The 5437-nt window shown below is 51.7% G+C and overlaps 1 protein-coding gene across 2 annotated transcripts in view; it reads left to right on the top strand.

Moving 5' to 3' along the window:
- PPARA (peroxisome proliferator-activated receptor alpha) overlaps positions 1-5437 on the top strand; it is an 86502-nt gene that overhangs the window by 8480 nt on the left and 72585 nt on the right. Inside the window, exon 2 of one of the 2 annotated variants that reach the window (XM_005886016.2) lies at positions 118-178. The exons of the other annotated variant lie outside the window; for it this stretch is intronic. The gene's annotated coding sequence lies outside the window, so the exon portion shown is untranslated. The remainder of the gene's footprint in view (positions 1-117; positions 179-5437) is intronic. 2 annotated transcript variants of the gene reach the window in all.

The raw sequence follows: 5437 nt of genomic DNA, 5'->3' as shown, positions 1-5437 counted from the left end.
GCACTGTGGGTGGTGGCCAGGGCGGGGGGCACTTCTGTGCACCCCGCTGTCCCCGTGCCCTGAACGTGCGGCTCAGCGAGGATTCGTCTTTAAATTCGGCATTTCCTCCCACTGCAGGAGCCAAGTTGGGAGCGCGAACGAAAATTACACAAGACGTTTCAGAACCCAGTTTAATTCGGTGCGTATCTTAAGGGCATGAAGTGCTCAAGTGAAATCCTTTGACCCACTTCGGGCAGCAGAATCAGGTCTGGGGTGGCAGTTCGCGCGTACGTGCCGTGACCCGTTCCGGCAGCCTGTGTGCCAGGGCCGCCCTGCCTTCCCTCCGCCGTGACAGTTCCAGCAGGAGAGGCGGGCAGGTGTGACGATTGCTTTCCGAAAGGCAGGCTCCGGGGGACCAGAGCTGGCGGGCGTGTCCTTAGCTGGGCTCCGTTTGGGGTGGGGGAGGCGGAGGAGGCAAGTGCTTCCCTGGACTCTGCACGCTCCTTTCCTAGGATCCTAGACCACGAGGGAGGTCAGGGCCTCAGGGGCGGGCAGGCTGTGCTCTGTGGCTGGGGTGGCGGGAGGGAGGCAGGCAGCTCTGTCCTGCCCGGGGCGTCAGGGGCCCGCTAGGTCGGGTCGGGGCACGGCTGGCTGCCGAGGAGCCTGCGAAATCCTCTGCCCTCCTCCGTGGGCAGGGCCACCGTCAGCCCCAGCTCCTTCTCTCCATTGGGCTCCCTGAAACCAGGCAGGGGAGCTGGGGTGGAGGGTTTTTTTCAGTCACGTTTACTGAGTATTATTTCTTTTTTTCTAGTTTTATTTTTTTAGTTTGTCTTTATTGAATTTAGAGAGAGGAAGGGAGAGAGGTAGAGAGATGGAAGCATCAATGAGAGAGAAACATCGACCATGCCCTTGACCAGGAATCGAACCCACGACCCTTTGGTACTAAGGCTGATGCTCTAACCACTGGGGAACACCGGCCAGGACCGGTGTATGGATGTTTTTGAAGAGCACGAAAATGTTCTTTTTTGTAGGAAGTATCAAGTAAAAAGAGAAATAGCCACTACAAGCTGCAGAGCTGACAAATACTCAGAGTGTGGAGCGGTTTAAGCACAATGAGCTGCGAGCCCGCTTCTGAGACGGCGTAGTCGAGTGGAAGCCGCCTCGGAAAGGTGGGGGGTCTTCAGTGTGCAGCGGCATCGGCGAGCTCCTGAGGCGGCGGGCAGGCGCCAGGCTGCCGTCTGGGACGTGGAAACGTGACATCCGGGGACATTCTGTCCCTGGGATATTGGCCAAAGCAACGCCCCAGGGATGAAGCAGTTCAGAACCTAAGCACTAGTAGCACTTCCGTGGGGCCAGGAGTCAAACCTGGGATAGAAAGCCTTTAAGAAGGGAAGGCCCTGGTCAACACCCCAGACTTTGGGTTGGAACCTCAAAACGCTGCCCCGAGGAATGCAGGTGACCTGGGAACTGATCAGCTGCTCAAGGACCGGAGCCCAGACATCTCAGTCCTGGTGGTTGGACGAAGGTGACCCCGGATGGCTGAGCCCTCGGATGCCAGGCAGAGCCACCGCCTCTCCGAGGGACAGCATCGCACTCGGCCTCTGTTTCCAAGAACAAACTTTCAAATACAGGCAGCCCCCACTTTGCTCGGTTCTGCGATGCACACAGGTTAAATGCTGCGGAAAGTTAAACCACAGCAGCCCCCCAACAGCACGGCTGCGTCCCAGTTACCGTGCGCGGTTGTGTCCGCTCTCCAGCCCACCAATCACCGCCTAACTGCATGTGCATAGGGACCGGCGGCCAGTCCCCTCGCTGCTTTCAGAGTCAGGCTGTGATTGGTCCCGGTGCATCTGCCGTTCAGGTCACAGCAGAGCCGGTAATCACAGCCTCCTTGCCTCCCAGTGAGAAACCTACCTGACGTTTTATAGAGATGGGCGCGCGCAGGAGGAACGGGCCGACAAAGATGAAAACGCAGAAAATCGGTGAGACGTGATGATGCTGGAAGTAAAATTCTAATCCAACTTATTAGAAAAAATAGCTGCCCCTGGGAGCGTGGACGCTCTGCCTGCGGGAGGCGCTGGACCACCACGGAGGACCGTGGTAGAAGCGACTTTCACCGTAAACGAGGGAAGTGGAAAAGGTGTCCTGGAGGAAGTGACCCCGGCAGACACTTTCCAGCAAAGGAGCGCTGAGGTACTTCACAGTGGGGATCCAGCCCGCAGCCGGGCATGCGCCCTGACCGGGACTCCAGCCCACCACTCGGTGCAGGGCCAACGCCCAACCAGCTGAGCCACAGCGGCCAGGGCCACAGGGTGCCTTTTATGGCCTGGCACCGCCATTCACATCCAGACGGTGCAACAGGACACACAACACAACCAACCAAGCATATGAGGCAAGAAGACCTCATGAACCAGCAGAAATAACAGATGATAGAAACAGACCCTCATGATTCTAACTATGAGACTTACGAAATGCAAACTTTGAAAGAAACTTGCTTACTATATTCAAGAAGAGGAAAGATAAGATTGGGAATTTGGTAGAGTACGAGAAATTGTACTTTTTACAAAGGACATTGATTTGAAAAATCAAGTAGAAATTATAAAACTGAAAAAACGCAACTGGAATCACGTACTCTGTGGATAGATATAACAGCAGAGTAGACACAACTGATGAGGGGATTGATGAACCAGGACAGGTCAGAAGGTACTATCTAAAGTGATGCACGGAGGGACTAAGGAAGGACTGCGATGATAGAGCCTCCAGCGAGCAGTTCCAATGTGCATTGATTGGAGGCCTAAGGGCACGAGAGAGAGGGGGGGGGGGAGAGAAACAATATTTGAAGAGAGAGTGGTTGAAGTTTTTCCAACATTGGTGACATCAGATCACAAGTTCAAGAATCCTAAAGAACTCCTAGCAGAATTAAAATCAGAAAATCCATACCTAAACACATCGTTGCAAAACTGCTGGGGGGAAAAAAGCAAAGGCAGAGGTAATCTTTAAAGAAGCTAAAGGTAAAAAAAACAAAAGAAAAACACCCAATATTTCCCAAGGAGCATCAGTTCAGAGAACATTTCTCAACCAGAACAGGAGAAGCCGCAGGAGGACGAGAAGGCATCTCCGTGTGCTGAAAGCTGGGTTTCTCCCAGGAATACAAGGTTCGCTCAACATGTAAAAGCAACGGAGCGTCAGTAAACACGAAGTGCTTTGGGACAAAAATGCACGAGACCTGTACAGTGAAATCTGCAAAACATGGCTGAGAGAAATGTGAAAAGACCCGAATCAAAGGCCGGCCGTACCACGCTCGGGAACCGGAAGACTCGGTATCAGTAGGCGGGCAGTTCCTCCCAAGACGGTTACGGATTCCAAGCGATCAGGATCGCGCCTCAGTCTGCCTGCTTGTAGAATTCTACGAGCTAATTCTAATGTTACATGGAAATGGGAGGCTCTCATGTGGTTAAAACAACTTTGAAAATGAGCATCGTTGGAGGACTGAGACTACCTGATTTCAAGAATTATTGTAGAGCCCGCCGGCCACGGTTCGATTCCCGGTCAGGGCACAGGCCCGGGGTGCAGGCTCGATCCCCAGTGTGGGGCGTGCAGGAGGCAGCCGATCCGTGATTCTCTCTCATCCTTGATGTTTCTCTCTCTTTCTCTCTCTCCCTTTCTCTCTGACATCAATAAAAATATATAATTTTTAAAAGAAATCTTGCAGAGCTGCAGCAATCAAGACCACCTGGTATTGGTGTGAAAGTAGCCAAGTAGGTGAATGGAACAGAATAGCAAGTCCAGAAATGGGCCTCGCGTAGATGGTCCGTTGATTTTCTACAAGGTGACGAGGCATAGCAGTGGGAAAAGGTAATCTTTTCAGCAAACAGTGCTGGGGTAATTGGGTGGCCATATGCAAAACGGACGTCAACCCTCATCTCACACCAGATTGAAAACGAAGAAGAAGAAGGAGAACTTGCAGTGGCTCATGCACCTAATTGTAAGCGTTGAAACTATACCAGAAATCGCGGTGATTCGGGGTTTGGCAAAGATTACTTCTATATGATGCCGAAAGCATGGACGATAAAAGAAAGTGGGGCTTCATCAAAACGATAAACCTCCTTATCAAAAGACACTTAAGAAAATAAAAAGGCAAGCCACAGACTTAGAGAAAATATTTGCAAACCATATCCGACAAAGAACTTGTAGCTGGAATATATAAAGATCTCTTGGAATTCAATAAGAAGGAGATAACCCAATTAATCATGAAAGCAAAGATCGGGAAAAATTGGGGCAAACTATTTAACGAAGGGCATTGGCTGGCCAGGAAGCCCATGAAAAGACGGCCCACATCACTGATCATTAGGAAAACGCACATAAATGGTGTAGACGTCACTGTTGGCAGAGAGAGACCCGGGCACACTGACCGGAACGGCTAACATCGAGACAACCGACCAAGTGTGGCTGAGGAGGTGGAGCGGCAGGAACTCTCATACACTGACGGTGGGAACGTGAAAAGTACAGCCACTTGGGAAAACATTTTGGCAAATGTTACGGCTGATGTTATTATGAAAAGTATCATATACCTGAAGGAAGCCAGTGGGAAAAGGCTGCGCTGTGTGATTCCAACTTTAAGACTCTCTGGAAAAGGCTAAACTATGGAGGCAGCAAAAAGATGTGTGGTTGCCCGGGGTTCGGTGGAGGGATGAACAGGTGGAGCCCAGAGGGCTTTAGGGCAGGGAGGCTGCTCTGTGTGACACGGTGGTGATGGGTGCGTGTCATTATACGTTTGTCCGAACCCACGGGATAAACAACACTGAGAGTGACCTAACACAAACTCTGGACTTTGGTTAATAACAATATTGACATTGGCTCATCAATGGTAACCACTGCCCCAAACTAACGCCAGTTGCTGTGAATAGGAAAACTATGGAACGGATGGAGGAGGGTCATAGGAACTTTTTGTACTTTCTACTCAATTTTCCTGTAAATCTACAACTTCTCTAAATAATCTGTATATATAAAAGCCTAATATGCAAACTGTCCCCTCAGGAGTTCGACCGACCAGGAGTTCGATCGACCAGGAGTTCGATCGCTCGCTATGATGTGCGCTGACCACCAGGGGGTGGTGCGGAACGAAGGAAGGCCCCGGCCAGCAGCTGGCAGCCAGGGAAGGGAGGCAGGCGCTAGGGACCCTACCCATGCACGGATTTCGTGCACTGAGCCTCTAGTAGTCTCATAATTAAAAATTAAAGTTAGGATGTATATATTATACCAGAGGCCTGGTGCACGAATTCGTGCACGGGTGGTGTCCCTCCCGGCTGATCAGGGCCTGTCTTGCCCAGCCCAATCAGGGCCAGCTAGGGGGAGGGACCGCGGGAGGTTGGCTGTGAGAGCGAACTGACCACCAGGGGGCAGCTCCTGCGTTGAGCATCTGCCCCCTGATGGTCAGTGCACGTCATAGCTACTGGCC

The sequence above is a fragment of the Myotis brandtii genome, unplaced genomic scaffold (genome assembly GCF_000412655.1).
Source record: "Myotis brandtii unplaced genomic scaffold, ASM41265v1 scaffold952, whole genome shotgun sequence".
NCBI lineage: Eukaryota > Metazoa > Chordata > Mammalia > Chiroptera > Vespertilionidae > Myotis > Myotis brandtii.
This window is presented reverse-complemented; position numbering and strand designations above follow the sequence as displayed.